The following is an 18,835-nucleotide window of genomic DNA, read 5'->3' as shown; positions in this document are numbered from 1 at the left end:
AAAGCACATTCTACTTACCTACTTCACAGGCCTGTGTGTGATGGGCAGCCCAGCTTTGGCACTGTGGCCTCAGTCTAGTCCAGAGGCCCTCCATGACACAGCCATGGACTTCTACTGATGGCTTGGCCCTGGATGGCTGGGCGGGGGCAGAGGACGGTGCAGAAGGGGATGACAAGCAGGGATGCCTTCCAGGTGCAATAGAGCAGGGTTCCTGGGCTCACTAGACACAGGGCAGCTCAGTGTCTGGAGGAGTGCTGGATACAATCACAAAGCCCAGGGGTCTCTTTTTGGCCAAAACAAAGAGATGAGCTTTTAAGGACAGCTGAGTCTTCCCTGTTCTTATTGTGATTCCGGCTTCCTTTCCCTGGCCAGAGCCGATGATGTGGCACAGAGGAGAGAGAGAAAAGAGGCAAGGAGAGTCAGGCAAGTCCTTCCGCCATCCCCTCACTCTTTGGCTTTAATCCCACAGCCGAGAAGGATCGGCTGATCCTGTTCTTCCCCAGGCCCTGCTCTGTCTGGTCTGTGAGTCAGAGCAGACCCAGTTGGAGCTTTAGGACCTGGGGACATGGACCCTCAGTCCAGGACCTCTGACCTGCAGCCCAGCGTGAGGGGCTCAGGAAGCTAATACAGAGGCTCCTGTCGGTTCAACCAGTTCTGCATCATAACCCACTTTGGGTATGATGGAGACACACCAGCCACTTCTGTGGAGAATGTGCGAATCTGTGGAAGGTTGAAATCTCTGGCTGGAGCTGAGGCAGAGCCAGAAGGGCTGGAGGAGGCAGGGATCTGTGCCTTGTGCACTTCCATTTTCATACAAGTCACCTGAAGGAGCACCTTTAAATTCAGATTGGGTCTGTACTTTCCCAGGAGTTGTGAATCAAAGGGTTTGAATGGCTTTGTCTTTCTTCTCCAGGTGTCCTGATCTGGGGAAGGGGGGTAACGTCAGACCCACTTTGGGATTGAAAATGAGAAAAAGGAGGGGGCACCTGGATTTGAACCAGGGACCTCTTGATCTGCAGTCAAATGCTCTACCCCTGAGCTATACCCCCAGACCTGGTAGGGAGGTATAATTAACACCTTTTACTGTGTTGACATACCAGTATTCCATCTTGCTGGTTGAGATGTCCAGGTCAGCTCTGCTTTTTTGAACCCTGGCCTCCTAGCTGCCAGGCACCAGCCTTTGTTTCCCTGTCACTTCTATGTGCATCTGGCTGGGGGCCCCCTGGTAGCCTGGTTGACCTTTACAGGTTGGGAAACATTTCAAATCCTCCAGATAATCCTCTTGGGTGCTAACAGGCACTGAGCATCTACTATGTGTCAGGCGTGCTGGGATGACAATGTAACTGTGACATGGTGACATTGTCTTCTCCCACTTGAAAGAAGTTCACAGCCTATGCCCAAGAGTTATTTAAAAACATAGACTAATCTTTATGAAAGTTCAAGTGAAAAGGCAGTTACAAAAGTGTGTCTGAGAAGAATTATAGGTGATTTCAACTTTTTGTGTGTTTTCTCTTTCAACTTTTCTATATTGAGCACGTTGCCATTGTAAAAAAAAAAAATGTTTCTTAGGAAAAATGATACTCTAGAAGAGTGCCACTTGTAGGAATATATCCTTCAGAAATACTCATGAATGCACAGCGAGTGGTGGAGACCCACCGCAACCTCTTTCTGTATTAGCAGTGAACTGGAAACACCTAATATCCACTGACAGGGAGACTGGCTATAAACATTATGGTGCAGTCATAGGAATATGATGCAACAAGAAAGGATGAAATTGGTCCAGAGTGTGTCATGGAAAGATGCTTAACAATACCATTAAGTGAAAAAAACCAAATTGCATGACAAATGCGTGTATGCTGTAAGTTCATTTGGGCTTTTTAAAAAGCTACTGTGGGGACTTCCCTGGTGGTTCAGTGGTTGACTCCACACTCCCAATGCAGGAGACACAGTTCAGGTTCAGGTCCGATCCTTGGTCAGGAAACAGAGCTCCTGCGTCCATCCCCATGTAAGTGTCTGAGAACAATTAGAGGAAAGCTCAACTCTGAGGCTAGTTGAGCCTTGCAATACAGTAAGTCCTCTACATACAAAACTTCAAGTTTTGAACTTTCAAAGATGAGCACATGCATGCCAGCCCCGGTATACCAGCTGTTGTAGTTCCCTACTGTACTTTTCAAAGTACTGTACTATAAAATTAAAATGTTTTCTTTTTTGTTTGTTTTTTTATGTACGTATTACGTGTGTGAAAAGTATTATAAGCCTATTACAATGTAGTAGTAGATAGTCGATTGTGTTAGTTGGGTACCCAGGCTAACTTAGCTGGACTCAGGAACAAATTGGATATATGAACACGCTCTCTGAACGGAACTCATTTGTATGTAGGGGACTTACTGTAAATCGAAATGTGGATGGCAGTGTTTTTAAAGGCAGAGAAAGTTTTTTATATTCATTCTTGGAGCAAGGTATTCAAGGAAGGGCCTGGTCCCAGCTAAGTGATGAAATTATATACACAACTGACAAGGCCTCCCCTCAGCCAGAGGGAGACAGCTGGGGGTGGGGTGGGCCCTAGGGAGCCTCCTAAAGGGCAAGAGACAGGCGGATGCAACTGCCTCCCACTCAGAGCCTGCATGCTCAGTCCTGTCCGACTCTGATGGCTTGGTGGTTAAAAAAAAAAAATCCTCCTGCCAATGCAGGAGACTCAGGAGACTTGGGTCAATCCTTGGGTCAAGAAGATACCCTGGAGGAGGTAATGGCAATTTGCTCCAGCATTCTTGCCTGGAAGATTCTGTGGGCAAAAGAGCCTGACGGGCTACAGTCCAAGAGGCCACAGAGTTGGACACGACTGAGCACGCAGACCATTACATTATGGGAAAGGTTAAGAAGGAAGGAATCACCCCAGTCAATGGGGTTCCAGACTGCTTTCAGGGCTGATGGGTCAAGTTGCAGGACCAAAAGGAGCAAAGAGGAGGCAAGACAGAGGTGGCCATCAGTGAGATAACCTTCACTATCAGGAAGCGTCCAGGGAGGGCAAGGACAGGAAAGGGACCAGCAACCAGATTCTAAGCCAAAAGTCCAAGTGCTTATGAACCTGGAATAACGATCGCCACCTCCCTGAGGAAAAAAATACTAATTTAAAAATTCAAGTCTCTTGTTAACAAAATCAATGAGCTTTAATGAAAGAGGAATTAGAGTACAGCCCTGACAATTAAAGAAGTTTTGTTTTTACAGGCACGTATGCATATGTTGATAAGATAACTCGTGTTGAACAGAATAGTTACAACACAGGAAGTTAGACAAAGAGCTATTTGCCAACTTATCAAGTTAGACAAAGTCTCAAGGAAAACCAGAGTTGGCCATGCTCTGTCTTAAATGGCTATTTCTCAATAGAAAGAGATTAAGACTTTCTTGCAGTCAAATAGTTTTATTATGAGAAATTTATTATCATTATTTATAATAATAATTTATTATTATTATTTATTTTTATTTTAGCCCATATAGACTTCTGCTTTTGTAGTTGTAAGAAAGGTCATAAAAGATGGTTAATGTCAGGGATAATAAATTCAAATGATAAAATTCCCATGAACTGTACTTCTGAATTACATGCTAAGCTCTGAACCTACAGTGAATTCTCAGATCATCAACCAAAACGTTTGTTCTCCAAGCCAGAAAGTCATGGAGTTCTTTAGTTTTGAGATAGTTGATATAATTTACTTGTTCCTTCTGCAGAAGTTTACTTGTAAAGCTTGAACAAGACATAAAATTGTCTTTAATAATTACACAACCCAAACCTACACTTTCACATTTTCATCCTCTGCGCACTCTCTGAGCCCCTCTCAGGGAGGGTTCACTCCCTGAGAGCCACGGGTCCTGGTGGTTTGGCTTGGAAATAGATCAGTTCCACCTTGTCCCATAGAGAATGACTGGACTGAGACAGGGAAAAATTAAGGAAACCAATAAATGCTGAAACAGCAATTGTTCCTGGAGGATGACTTTAAGGTCAAGTGACAAATAATACCCTTCAGAATGGAGGAACGCCAGAACACAAGCTGCTGGGCAGACATATTGCAGAGAAGAAGCCAATTCTGACTTCATGTTGAAAACTGTTTCTTTGGCTTGTTTTTGGTTGCTCTTGTTATTGTGTGTGTGTGTGTGTGTGTGTGTGTGTGTGTGTGTGTGTGTTAGGACTTCAGTCACGTCCGACTCTGTGACCTATGAACTGTAGCTCACCAGGCTCTTCTGTCTATGGGATTCTCCAGGCAAGGATACTGGAGTGGATTACCATGATCTCCTCCAGGGGATCTTCCCGACCCAGGAATCGAACCTTTTCTGTCCCCTGCATTGGTGGGGTCTTTATCACTAGTGCCACCTGCAATCATACATAAAAGCCTACCTCAGAGAACCGTTCCCCTCTGCCTGACTGTAAACTAAAGTGCCTTTGCTCAGCTCCTAGAGTGATAATCTGACCCTGACCACCTTGTGAATAGCCACAAGAAAAAGAAGAGATTAACGCACCCCTCCAAAGGCTGGCCATTCCCAGAGATGTTTTTGAAGACTGAAAGGCTGAAGACCCTTTCACTTTACTTCTCCACTGCCTCTCCCTCTTTATTCTGCCTTTTGACTTTAGTTCCTCATTGCTTTTCTCCCTCTGATTCTGTAAAAGAACTTGGCATCCAGACCCCAACAAGATGGTTACTCTGAGACATTAGTCTGCCATCTTCTCAGTCAGCCAGCTTTCCAAATAAAATATTCCTTGCCTCAATACCTTGTCTCTTGGATTCACTTGGACTCAGTAACAGACAGAGCTGGGATAAGGGAACCACTCTGAGAAGACTTCTGAAATCTCTGCTAAAGGTGGTTTCAACTTAGCTGCAGACTTAGGAGCTTTGGGGAGAGTTTACCATACCTGGGCTCCACCTCAAATACACTGATTTAATTGGTCTGGGTGTGGCCTGGGAAATGGTACTTTTATAGACTCTTCAAGGGATTCTAATTTATACTCAAAGTTAAGAACTGCCAACTATCATGGTAAAGCTTCACAATTTTCTGGTTCTAAAAACAAAAACAAAAAACTTTACATTGACGTCTAATAAGGAAGAAGTTGAAATGCTGTACCAAAAGGCAAACGTCAAGAATAAGTAGGGGGCACCCAGATTTGAACTGGGGACCTCTTGATCTGCAGTCAAATGCTCTACCCCTGAGCTATACCCCCTTCTGTGATGGTGTGACTTAATTAATGTTGTTGTCTATCCAGCCACACCCAGACTACCTGTAAACCTGTGAGCTGCCACTTCAGGATGGACCTCTCTAGGAAACTGCAAAATCTGCTGCTTGAAAACTCATCAACCTGCTACAGAAAAGGCAGCCAGCTCTCTCTTCAAAAACCACACAGCCTGTGTCCCCATCTCACCCAGCCCTGCCCCCAGCCTATAGCCCCAGGTGTGGGCAGCAGCCTGGAGAAGCCTAGACATTGACTGCAGAATGGCCTTCAGAGTCAGATGACTGTGCCCATCATGGTGGGCACCTGAAGAACAGAAACTGGAGGTGATGGAGATATCTGTCCAAATTCACTTCATGAGGGTCTAACCCTCAGGGGCTGACACTCAGTTCAGGGAACTTTCTAGTAAACTCAGTCAAGGGCACAGATGACGGTACCAACCTCTGTTTCTTCAATTAATAGAGATATGACCACAGAGAGTCACCACTCCTAGGAACAGGCAGAAGTAGCTGAAAGAAGCCAATCTGAAAAGGATACATCCTGTATGGTTCCAACTATATGACATTCTGAAAAAGGCAAAGCTATGGAAAGATCTTAATGACCCAGATAACCACGATGGTGTGATCACTCACCTAGAGCCAGACATCCTGGAGTGCAAAGTCAATTGGGCCTTAGGAAGCATTGCTACAAACAAAGCTAGTGGAGGTGATGGAATTCCAGCTGAGCTATTTGAAATCCTGAAAGATGATGCTGTGGAAGTGCTGCACTCAATATACCAACAAGTTTGGAAAACTCAGCAGTGGCCACAGGACTGGAAAAGGTCAGTTTTCATTCCAATCCCAAAGAAAGGCAATGCCAAAGAATGTTCAAACTACCACACAATTGTACTCATCTGACACGCTAGCAAAGCATTGCTAAAAATTCTCCAAGTTAGGCTTCAACAGTACATGAACCAAGAACTTCCAGATGTTCAAGCTGGACTTAGAAAAGGCAGAGGAACCAGAGATCAAATTGCCAACATCCCTTGGATCATACCAAAAGCAAGAGAGTTCCAGAAAAACATCCACTTTTGCTTCATTGATTATGCTAAAGCTTTTGACTTTGTGGATCACAACAGTTGAGTTCAGTTCAGTCTCTGTCATGTCCAACTCTTTGTGACCCCATGGACTGCAGCACACCAGGCTTCCCTGTCCATCACCAGCTCCCAGAGCTTGCTCAAACTCATGTCCATCGACTTGGCAATGCTACCCAACCATCTCATCCTCTGTCATCCCCTTCTCCTCCTGACTTCAATCTTTCCCAGCATTAGGGTCTTTTCCACTGAGTCAGTTCTTCACATCAGGTGGCCAATGTATTGGAGTTTCAGCATCAGTATCAGTCCTTCCAATGAACACCCAGGACTGGTCTCCTTTAGGATTCACTGGTTTTCTATCCTTGAAGTCCAAGGGACTCTCAAGAGTCTTCTCCAACACCATAGTTCAAAAGCATCAATTCTTCAGCCTTCAGCTTTGTTTATGGTCCAACTCTCACATCCATACATGACTACTGGAAAAACCATAGCTTTGACTAGATGGACCTTTATTGGCAAAGTAATGTCTCTGCTTTTCAATATGCTGTCTAGGCTGGTCATAACTTTTCTTCCAAGGAGCAAGTGTCTTTTAATTTCATGGCTGCAGTCACCATCTGCAGTGATTTTCGAGCCCCCCAAAATTAAGTCTGTCACTGTTTCCACTGTTTCCCCATCTATTTGCCATGAAGTGATGGGACCAGATGCCATGATCTTAGTTTTCTGAATGTTGAGCTTTAAGCTCTGAAAGAGCTGTTAAGCCTCTTTCATTTTCATCAAGAAGCTCTTTAGTTCTTCACTTTCTGCCATAAGGGTGGTGTCATCTGCATATCTGAGGTTATGGATACGTCTAGGGCAGTGTTGAGTCTAGATTGTGCTTCATCCAGAGTAGCATTTCCCATGATGTACTCTGAATATAAGTCAAATAAGCAGGGTGACAATATACAGCTTTGATGTACTCCTTTCTCAATTTGCAACCAATTGGTTGTTCCATGTCCAGTTCTAACTGTTGCTTCTTGACCTGCGTACAGATTTCTTAGGAGACAGGTAAGATGGTCTGAGATTCCCATCTCTTGAAGAATTTTCCACAGTGTGTTGTGATCTACACAGTCAAAGGCTTTGGTGTAGTCAATAAAGCAGAAGTAGATGTTTTTCTGGAACCCTCTTGCTTTTGCTATGATCCAATGTTTGTTGGCAATTTGATCTCTGGTTCCTCTGCCTTTTCTAAATCCAGCTTGAACATCTGGAAGTTTACAGTTCCATGTACTGTTGAAGCCTAACTTGGAGAATTTTTAGCAATGCTTTGCTAGTGTGTCAGATGAGTACAATTGTGCGGTAGTTTGAACATTCTTTGGCATTGCCTTTCTTTGGGATTGGAATGAAAACTGACCTTTTCCAGTCCTGTGGCCATTGCTGAGTTTTCCAAATTTGCTGGCATATTGAGTGCAGCACTTCCACAGCATCATCTTTCAGGATTTCAAATAGCTCAGCTGGAATTCCATCACCTCCTTTAGCTTTGTTTGTAGCGATGCTTCCTAAGGTCCACTTGACTTCACTTTCCAGGATGTCTGGCTCTAGGTGAGTGATCACACCATCGTGGTTGTCTGGGTCATGAAGATCTTTTTTGTGTAGTTCTTCTGTGTATTCTTAGCACCTGTTCTTAACATCTTCTGCTTCTGTTAGATCCATACCATTTCTGTCCTTTATTGTGCCCATCTTTGCATGAAATGTTCCCTTGGTATCTCTAATCTTCTTAAAGAGATCTCTAGTCTTTCCCATTCTATTTTTTCCCTCTACTTCTTTGCATTGATCACTTAAGAAGGCTTTCTTATCTCTCCTTGCTGTTCTTTGGAACTGTGCATTCAAATGGGTCTATTTTTCCTTTTCTCTGTTTCCTTTCACTTTTCTTTTCTCAGCTATTTGTACGGCCTCTTCAGACAACCATTTTGCCTTTTTGCATTTCTTTTTCTTGGGGATGGTCTTGATTACTGTGTCCTGTAGGATGTCACGAACCTCAGTCCATAGTTCTTCAGGCACTCTGTCTATCAGATCTAATCCCTTGAATCTATTTGCTTCCACTGTATAATCATAAGAAATTTGATTTAGGTCATACCTGAATGGTTTAGTAGTATTCCCTACTTTCTTAAATTTAAGTCTGAATTTTGCAATAAGGAGCTCATGATCTGAGCCACAGTCAGCTCCCGGTCTTGTTTTTGCTGACTATATAGAGCTTCACCATCTTTGGATGCAAAGAATATAATCAATCTGATTTTGGTATTGACCATCTGGTGATGTCCATATGTAGAGTCTTCTGCTGTGTTGTTGGAAGAGAGTGATTTCTATGACCAGTGCATTCTGTTGGCAAAACTCTGTTAGCCTTTGCCCTACTTCATTCTGTACTCTAAGGCCAAATTTGCCTGTTACTCCAGGTATCTCTTGACTTTCTACTTTTGCATTCCAATCCTCTATAATGAAAAGAACATCTTTTTTGGGTTTTAGTTATAGAAGGTCTTGGAGGTCTTCATAGAACTGTTCAACTCCAGATTCTTCAGCATTAATGGTTGGGGCATAGACTTGGATTACTGTTATATTGAATGGTTTGCCTTGGAAATGAACAGAGATCATTCTGTCATTTTTGAGATTGCACCCAAGTACTGCATTTTGGACTCTTTTCTTGACTATAAGGGCTACTCCATTTCTTCTAAGGGATTCTTTCCCACAGTAGTAGATATAATGGTCATCTGAGTTAAATTCACCCATTCCAGTCCATTTTAGTTCGCTGATTCCTAACATGTTGATGCTCACTCTTGCCATCTCCTGTTTGACCACTTCCATTTTACCTTGATTCATGGACCTAACATTCCAGGTTCCTATGCAATATTGATCTTTACAGCATTGGACTTTACTTCCATCACCAGTCACATCCACAACTGGGCATTGTTTTTGCTTTGGCTCTGTTTCTTCATTCTTTATGGAGTTATTTCTCTACTCATCTCCAGTAGCATATTGGGTACCTACCAACCTGGGAGTTCATCTTTCAGTGTCCTATATTTTTGCCTTTTCATACTGTTCATGGGGTTCTCAAGGCAAGAATACTGAAATGGTTTGCAAGTGGATCATAACACACTGTGGAAAATTCTTCAAGAGATGGGAATCCCAGACCACCTTACCTGTCTCCTGAGAAATCTGTATGCAAGTCAAGAAGCAACAGTTAGAACTGGACATGGAACAACAGACTGGTTCCAGATTGGGAAAGGAGTACGTCAAGGCTGAATATTGTCATCCTGGTTATTTAATTTCTATGCAGAGTACATCATGGGAAATGCTGGGCTGGATGAAGCACAAGCTGGGATCAAGATTGCTGGGAGAAATATCAATAAGCTCGGATATGCAGATGACACCACCCTTATGGCAGAAAGTGAAGAACTAAAGAGCCTCTTGATGAAAGTGAAAGAGGAGAGTGAAAAAGTTAGCTTAAAACTCAACATTCAGAAAACGAAGATCATGGCATCTGGTCCCATCACTTTATGGCAAATAGATGGGGAAACAGTGGAAACAGTGACAGACTTTATTTGGGGGGCTCGAAAATCACTACAGATGGTGACTGCAGCCATGAAATTAAAAGACACTTGCTCCTTGAAACGGAGAAGGCAATAGAAGCCCACTCCAGTACTCTTGCCTGGAAAATCCCATGGACAGAGGAGCCTGGCAGGCTGCAGTCCAGGGGGCCGCTAAGAGTAGGACACGACTGAGCGACTTCACTTTCACTTTTCACTTACATGCATTGGAGAAGGAAATGGCAACCCACTCTAGTGTTCTTGCCTGGAGAATCCCAGGGATGGGGGAGCCTGGTGGGCTGCCGTCTATGGAGTCGCACAGAGTCGGACATGACTGAAGTGACTTAGCAGCAGCTCCTTGAAAGATAAGCAATGATAAACCTACACAGCGTATTGAAAAGCAGAGATGTTATTTTGCCAACAAAGGTCCATATGTTCAATAGTTTTTCCAGAAGTCACATATGAATGTCAGAATTGGACAGTAAAGAAAGCTGAGCACCGAAGAGTTGATGCTTTTGAACTGTGGTGTTGTTGAAGGAAAGGGGACCCCTTACAGGGCCAGAAACTGGGTTCTTGTCTAACACTCGGAAATGAATTGCCCGAGGAGACACATGTGCTGACAAAGCAAGAGATTTTATTGGGAACGGGCACCTGGGTGGAGAGCAGGAGGGTAAGGGAACCCAGGAGAACAGCTCTGTCACATGGCTTGCCGTCTCGGGTTTTATGATGATGGATTAGTTTCCAGGTTGTCTTTAGCCAATCCTTCTGACTCAGAGTCCTTCCTGGTGGTGCACGCCTTGTTCAGCCAAGATGGATGCCAGAGAGAAGGATTCTAGGAGGTGGTCGGACAGGTGGTGTCTCCTTTTGACCTTTCCCGAACTCTGCTGGTTGGTGGAGGTTTACCAGGTTTACCAGGACCTCCTGTTGTAAAACAGCTCATGCAAACGGTTACTGTGGTACCTGGCCAGGGTGGGCGGTTTCAATCAGTGTGCTTCTCCTAACAGTGTTGGAGAAGACTCTCGTGAGTTCCTTGGAGTGCAAGAAGAGAAAACCAGTGAATCCTAAAGGAAATCAGTCCTGAATAATCACTGGAAGGACTGATGCTGAGGCTGAAACTCCAATACTTCGGCCACCTGATGGGAAGAACCCTGCTGCTGGGAAAGATTGAAGGCAGGAGGAGAAGGGGACGACAGAGGATGAGATGGCTGGATGGTGTCACTTACTCAAAGAACATGAGTTTTAGCAAGCTCCAGGAGTTGGTGATGGACAGGAAGGCCTGGCATGCTGCAGTCCATGGGGTCGCAAAGAGTCAGACACGACTGAGCGACTGAATGGAACGTAGTATAAGGTGGCTGAGTAGATTTAGGAATCCCCTAGATCATGAATGGACCTAAGCTAACATAAATCTAAGACCAAGAAATGCTGCTGGAGAAGAACCACATTCTACCAGAGGCTGTGTGATCTGTGGGCAAATGTGTAAGATGAACTCACTTTGATTGGCCCCCTCCATCTCCATGCCAGAGAGCGGGTAAACTGTCTTTGCTGCAAAGTGTCTCTCCCAACTTTGGAATCTCTCCCTCTCACCCATCAGCTTCCCTCTTGGGGCCTTGACACCCCAGCCACTATTTCCCCTCCTCTTGAGGTTAGGAGATAGATGGACTCCACGCTGGACATTTACCATCAGCCAGCCTCCTCTTTGCATTTCCTGAGATAAGAGATAGGTGGGCTTTAGTTGAGGAATTTACAATCAGCCCTCTGTTGACTGGTAAATAGCCAGTCTTAGTCTCTTGTAAACACTTCATGGAAATAATTGTGGCAAGGACAAAGAGAAGAAAAAATTCCTGAGTTAAAGATAAGGGGACACTCCACATGTTCAGAGAGACTTGGGGTCAAAAGTCAGAGGATAATTCCAGGCCAGAATGAGTCTTGCTCCTCCCAGAAGCCTTCACTTTGAGATCCATCTTGGCTAAGGTGTGCACACCCCAGGGGAAGGTCCAGAGACAAATTAACCAGGGGGGAATAAGGCACAGGAAGACAAAGACCCATAGAACTGCCCCCTTATAAAGGATTTAAACTTCCCAAAGGTGTAACTCTGTCTCTGAGCTTGCCCGTCTCCTTTCAGCATGTACTTTTCTTGTCAATAAAATTTTTACTTTACTCATTTCCTTCTGCCTCCTTGCCTGAATTCGTCTTGACTAGGCAGACACTACTAGGGACCTTAGGCCTAACTGCTGGCTCCTCTGGCCCAGTTTTAGGACTCCCAGTCTGGGAAACTAAGACCCTGCTTCCAACTACTGCTCACAGTGCTTGCTGCAAGCTGCCACTTATGCTGCATGTGTCTGATGCTGGGAAGATTGAAGGCAAAAGGAGAAGGGGTGGGCAGAGGATGAGATGGTTAGATAGCACCACTGACTCAGTGGACATGAATCTGAGCACGCTTTAGGAGATAGTGAAGGACAGGGGAGAGTGGAGTGCTACAGTCCACGGGGTCTCAGAGTCGGTTAGTTAGTGACCGAACAACAACAAATATATGTATCATTCATCTGTAGATGGACATTTAGGTTGCTTCCCTGTCTTACCTATTGTAAATAGTGCTGCAGTGAACAATCAGCATTGAGGGGCATCTTTTTTAAAAAAAACTTTTTATGTTGTATTGGGATATAGCTGATTAACAATGTTGTGATTGCATGTATTGTTTTGAATTAGAGTTTTCTCAGGACACATGCCTAGGAGCAGGATTGCAGGATCGTATGGTAACTGTCTTTTTAGTTTTGATTTACCTTTTTCTAATAATTAGTGACACTGAGTATCTTTCCCTGTGCCTGCTGTCTTATTTGGAGAAATGCCTATGTAGATCTTCACCCATTTTTTTTTAATATTAAGCTGTATGAGTTGTTTGTATACTTTGAAAATTAATCTCTTGTCTACTGTATCTTTTGCAAACATTTTCTCCCATTCGGTGAGTTATCTTTTCATTTTGTTTATTATGGTTTCCTTTGCTGTACAAAAGCTTTTAAGTTTAATTAGGTCTCATTTGTTTTATTTTTGTTTTTATGTCCATTACTCTAGGAGACCAGTCCAAAAAAATATCTCTGCAATTTATGTCAAGCAGTGTTCTGCCTATGTTTTCCTTTAGGAGTTTTATAGTATTTGGTTTTGCGTTTAGGTCTTTAGTCCATTTATAGTTTATTTTTATATGTGGTGTTAGAGAATGTTCTAATTTTACTCTTTTTCATGTAGCTGTCCAGTTTTCCCAGCACCATGTATTGAAGAGACTGTCTTTTCCCCATTGTATACTCTTGCCTCCTTTGTTGTAGAGTAACTGACTGTAGACGCCTGAGTTTATTTCTGGGCTCTCTATCCTGTTGCATTGATCTACATTTGTGCCCTTGTTGACCACCTTTGTGCCAGTCCTAGAACCAGGGACCTCTTGATCTACAGTCAAATGCTCTATCCCTGAGCTACAGCCCCAGGAACACCGGCACAGTCTAAGGAACACCTTTCATCCGTGTGGTGACACTAAACTCTACAAAATTAACTTATAGATCCTCCAGGACTGACTTTCTGGAAGCTGCCAGACCTGGCTCCTAGTAAGACATCTTCCATCCAGTCTACAACTTTTCAGGCCTCAGTTGGTGTGTTGGGTCATCAACAAGGAGAAAGGGAGAGCAGTTGCCTGATGAACCCCAACCCACTTCCGATCACCTTGCTTTAGCCCAAGAGCTACCCAAAGGTCTCCATAACTGCCCACACACCCCTCCCTGGGCTCTTGGACCCTTGTTCCCATAGGTCTGACCCCACCCCCACCCCCACTCTGCTGTGCCAAACTGTTTTGGATGAGGGTGGTAATTTAGGGTTACCATTTATTGTCTGTTGCTGGGAAGTCAGCTGTATCTACAACTTTCTAGCCTGCCCTAAAAACACCCATCAGTCTGTATCGGGGGCCTTGCCTTCTCTTTGAGGATCCAACAGAGCTGGAGAAATGAGAAACACACAGAAGAAGAAAACGCAGATGCCACAAGGAGGCGGGATACCTGGAGTGTTAGTACAGGAAGACAAGGGAAGGGGTGTCCACCCAGGCTGCTCCTGTATCAGTGCTGACCTGGAGCTTCCTGTTTCAAGGAGGATCCGAACTGGTGGAAAAATGAAGGAAAATGGAACGAGTAACAGTCTCCATGAATGAAAAATCCAATATGGCAGGGGGCACCTGGCTTTGAACCAGGGACCTCTTGATCTGCAGTCAAATGCTCTACCCCTGAGCTATACCCCCTTACTTATTATAGGTGTCTAATAATCACCTTTCACCTTCATAGTCACACCCAGGACTCATGTAACATACTGGAAGTTTCTGTTGGTTTCTAGGAAGGTGGTAAGACCAGCAACTTATTCCTCCACGAGCTCAGCCCATAGAGGTCTCCCCACCCCAGGCCCTGGAGTCCCACAACCCTACCCCTTCACATGCCTGCCTCTCTCCCTTCTCCTCCGTGTGTGGTGACAGCAGCAGCCTGGAGAAGCATGGACATCTATTGCTGGAAGGGCCTTTAGAATTTGTCTTTCTCTTATTCTGCACTACAAAACAGCAAGTCGAAGAGATCCTGCCAATCTCTTGGGAGACACATGCAGTACCTACACCAGAACGTGTCTCTTCAGCCTGTGTATCTGTGCATTAAACCTGGGGGTGCTGGTGGGGACACTGGGGAGGTTGGTGAACTTCTTAGTCCCTAACCTGGATCTTTTTTATTTTCCTAAAGCTAGTGGTAACCTCATGCCTCTTAGGCAAATATTTTATATAACTAAGCAACTTGCAGCTACAATTATATTATCGTTAGTTGCTCAGTTGTGTCTGATTCTTTGGGACCTCATGAACTGTAGCCCTCCAGGCTCCTCTGTCCGTGGGATTCTCCAGGGAAGAATACTGGAGTGGGCTGCCATGCCCTCCTCTAGGGGATCTTCATGACCCAGGGATCAAACCCGGGTCTCCTCCATTGCAGGTGGATTCTTTACCATCTGAGCGACAGGGAAGCCCACAATTATATTATTAGTGGTTATTATTATTCCCTCGCTTTGGAAGAGAAAACCTGTCAGACAGTATGATTTTCGCTTTTAACTATTGTGCTGCAGTCCATGGGGTCGCAAAGAGTCGGACACGACTGAGCAACTGAGCAACAAATTGTTGATGAAGAAATGGAGAGGAAGAGTGGAGGGAGAGGACCCGGAATTTCAAGTGGAATAAACAGGGCAGTGAAGTCTGTGAACTAGCTAGATGCGCCCCCATGTGGTCATGATGTGAGTTTATTGACCTGAAATAACAGGAAGATCCCCTGGAGGAGGGCATGGCAACCCACTCCAGTATTCTTGCCTGGAGAATCCCATGGACAGAGGAGCCTGGTGGGCTACAGTCCACAGGGTCACAAAAGTCAGACACGACTGAAGCAACTTAGTGTGCATGCATGTAAGAGCTTCCTCGGGAGACAACCGGCCCGCCGTCTACAATATGCCAGTGTGAATAACTGAGCATCCATTACAACAGAATGGAAACCACTGCCTTTGCCAGCTTTCCTCCAATATGCCATAAAAAGTCCAGTGCAGTAGGGGGTACCCGGATTTGAACCGGGGACCTCTTGATCTGCAGTCAAATGCTCTACCCCTGAGCTATACCCCCTTACTCGTTATGGGTGTCTAATAACCACCTTTCATGCTTCCCCAGTGGCTCAGCAGTAAAGAATCCACCTGCAAGGCAGGGGACGCGGGTTTGATCACTGGGTCGGGAAGATCCCCTGAAGGAGAGCATGGCAACCCACTCCAGTATTCTTGCCTAGAGAATCCCATGGACAGAGGAGCCTGGTGGGCTACAGTCCACGGGGTCACACAACTGAAGTGACTTATCACTCATACAACCACCTTTCACCTTCATGGTCACACCCAGGACTCCTGTAACACACTGAAAGTTTCTACTTATTTCTGGAGAGCTGGTAAGATCGGCAACCTATTCCTAACAAACTCAAACGGAAGCAGTCACCTGGATCATCTTCCTGAAAAAACATGTTGGCGCCCACTCACACCCGCCCCCCCACCACGGGCCCTGTGAGTCTTTGCTGCTCGGGCCAAAAGCCGACGTCCACAGTACATTTCCAGGGTCCCTGTTAAAGGCGGGTGACTGAGGTTCTGATGGAAAAGTAGCCTGGGGCGTGGCACGGATCGCATGACTGAAAGTGGATTGCAGCCCCTACTGTGTAGCCGCCAGTCACCGTCCGCATGCTCCCTCAACAGTGCCCATCACTGCCACCACTGCCCTTTCTTTACTCTCTGCTCTGTGCAGACCCTGCTGAAGCAGCTCAGGATGGAGCGACTGGAGCCCCGAGGACCTCCTGTAAGCACCTCACTGTGCTTGGTTACAAGGCGAGCGTAGGAGAGGCATCAAAGCTCCCAGTTCCCCACCACGGCGGTGCCTGTGCATGGTGAAGGGGGGATGAACCCGCAGGAAAGGTGACGTCTGCAAGGCTCTAAGGTAAGTGTTAATGGGCATCCAGTCAGCCCTGGAGAAGTTCACCTGGGGCTGCAAGAAACTAGAGAGGCTTTCTGGCAAAGACCTAAACTATCCGACCTCTCCTCCATCCTACGAAGACTCATTCCACGGGACCAGAGGCTAAAAAAAGACGTTTTTTTCAATCACAGAAAATTAACTGAAAGGGAGTTGTTGGAAGGTGGAGAGACCAAATCACATCCTCTGAACCGAGAAGGAACTTTAAGAATGGAAAAAGAAGCAGACGACTCCATAAAGTACAAATACGAAAGTTTATTGTGGATGACCTTCACAGGTAGGACCTGGCGGAAAACGATCCAGCATCATTCAGAGTGGCGCCCTGCGCCGCTGATGGGGTACCAGGGGAATTATAGCGGCCAAAGCTAAAGACAGAATCTGACCACTACAGGAGGAAGACATCCACATTGATGGGAACCCAGGTTTTGTCCTCCCCCGTGGGGATCTCATGACCAGAACTCATGACCAGGATCAGCAAAAGGCACTCTTCTGTGGTTTATCTCAGAGGGAAGCAAGGGTAAAAGCTGATGGAGAATTTCTGTCTTGGACACATTCCTTATAAGTGGGCTAAAGGAGGGGAGGGGATAAGACTGCCGGCCTGAGATGGAGCTGAGAAAATGGGGTCCCTGTGGTTCAACCCCGCAGGCCCTTCCCTTGTTATAACTGTAATCTCAGCAGCACCTTTTTTTTTACTTTCCATCAGCCCATGAGGACAACTCCACTGTCAACTAAACCCATTCCCTCTCCTTCCCCCAAGTGTGGACACCCTCCAGCCTGGCGGCCCTGAAGCTTCTCCCCACCCTTCAATTCATGCCAAGTCCTCTAAAGCGACTGCTGTTTTCCCAGAAGGGCTTTCAGGATGATCCAGTACAGGAGTTGCTAAATGTGGCCCCAGAAAAAAAAATCATCTCTGATGTTTCTGTGATGTGAGTGGATGAAAGGAAGTTTCAGGATGGAACTGAAAGGAAGTTTCAGAAAGGAACATCAGGGGATGTTTTACTGTTGAAACAGCCAAACAAAACCCGAATCTCTGGAGACAGGCCTAGAGGGGGATATATATGTTTATATGTTTCCGGGTAGTTCTAGTGCTCAGATGAGCCTGGAGTCCCCATGGTCCAGGATAGAACTATCTTGCTGGTTCTGGGACTTTCCATTGCCCCAGCCCAGGAGATGAGCTCGACAGCTTCCTTTCTACTTTACTAACTCCTTTGCCACCATCTCCTTTACCAACTATTGCACCCCTCAATCTGCCCACCGAGAAAAACCCACCTGAAGGTGTAATTTGGTATAGGTACTAAAATAAGACTTACTTGAGGGGGCACCTGGATTTGAACCAGGGACCTCTTGATCTGCAGTCAAATGCTCTACCCCTGAGCTATACCCCCTTGCTTATAAGTGGTAGCTAATAAATACTTTCTCACCTGTGTTGAAATGCCCACACCCACGGTGCACTGAAATTTCTACTGATTCTCAGAAAGTTCTGAAGATATGGAAATTTTGCCTGACAGAAAATTCGCACCTTTTGGCCCTCCTCTTCCCCATAGACCTCCCTCCCAATTTTAGCCCCCAGAAACCTCTGCTCACAATTTTGCAGTCTCATTTTTCTTGGTACTACCGTGAAGGCACCAGCTGGAAAAATCACTGCTAAGCGCGGGCCCTCCTTTGCCTTCCTCCCTTTCCTCAGCAGCTCCATCTACCAACTTGCCCCCAGCTCGATTTTCATCTTCCCCACCTTCACCCCAGTCCTGAGGGGTGGACTGGGGGGCTCTGTTGCCCATCTCAGCCTTTCCCCTCTCCTTTCCTCTCATCGCAGCTATGTCTTGACTTTCGGCAGGATCTTGAATGTTTTTTGATCCTCCAACTCCCCCTTCTGGACTTTTACTTCAGGATAAATTGTGTAAGGCTCTATAATTCCCTTGTTCAATAATACTTAGGGTGATTTTGCTTCTCAGATGAATACTGAATGGCACATCTCACTGGGTTTATTTTTTTCACTTTTTTGTTCATGTGTAAAATGTACAGAAAATGCATAAATCATAGGTGTTCCACTTTATGAATAATAATAAAAAATACACCATGTAATCTCATATCCAGATCAAGAAATAGAACATGACTCGGGGAGAATGGAAATGAGATGTAAGGGCTAGAGTAGAGAATTGGTCCTTCCTGAGTGTACACTTTTATATAGCCTCAAATTTGAATCATTTTAATGTTTTATTACATTTCCAAAAAAAAACAACTCAAGTATGGAAAGACGAACCTGAAAATATAAACAAAACCCAGAAACCCAATGGTATGTCACACTGATAATTTGACCACAAAGAAGAAAGTACATTCAGTGGTATATATACTAAGGGGAAAAAGAGATACTGAACTTTACTTAGAAGTAAAGTTGTTTCACTTTACTTGATATGAGAGTTGGACTATAAAGAAAGCTGAGCGCTGAAGAATGGATGCTT

At 45.1% G+C, this 18,835-nt stretch overlaps 5 non-coding genes across 5 annotated transcripts; all 5 read right to left on the bottom strand.

Moving 5' to 3' along the window:
- Positions 1–977: 977 nt before the first annotated feature.
- On the bottom strand, positions 978–1,049 carry TRNAC-GCA (transfer RNA cysteine (anticodon GCA)). The gene has a single exon. It is a non-coding gene; the product is annotated as a tRNA-Cys (tRNA).
- A 4,085-nt stretch (positions 1,050–5,134) lies between these two features.
- On the bottom strand, positions 5,135–5,206 carry TRNAC-GCA (transfer RNA cysteine (anticodon GCA)). Its single transcript has one exon. It is a non-coding gene; the product is annotated as a tRNA-Cys (tRNA).
- An 8,827-nt stretch (positions 5,207–14,033) lies between these two features.
- Positions 14,034–14,105, bottom strand: TRNAC-GCA (transfer RNA cysteine (anticodon GCA)). The gene has a single exon. It is a non-coding gene; the product is annotated as a tRNA-Cys (tRNA).
- Positions 14,106–15,425: 1,320 nt separating this feature from the next.
- TRNAC-GCA (transfer RNA cysteine (anticodon GCA)) lies at positions 15,426–15,497 on the bottom strand. Its single transcript has one exon. It is a non-coding gene; the product is annotated as a tRNA-Cys (tRNA).
- Positions 15,498–17,689: 2,192 nt separating this feature from the next.
- TRNAC-GCA (transfer RNA cysteine (anticodon GCA)) lies at positions 17,690–17,761 on the bottom strand. The gene has a single exon. It is a non-coding gene; the product is annotated as a tRNA-Cys (tRNA).
- Between the last annotated feature and the right edge of the window lie 1,074 nt (positions 17,762–18,835).

Source organism: Bubalus kerabau, chromosome 8 (assembly GCF_029407905.1).
Source record: "Bubalus kerabau isolate K-KA32 ecotype Philippines breed swamp buffalo chromosome 8, PCC_UOA_SB_1v2, whole genome shotgun sequence".
NCBI classification, from domain to species: Eukaryota; Metazoa; Chordata; class Mammalia; order Artiodactyla; family Bovidae; genus Bubalus; species Bubalus kerabau.
Note: the sequence above shows the minus strand (reverse complement) of the source record. Positions and strands in the feature narration are given on the sequence as shown.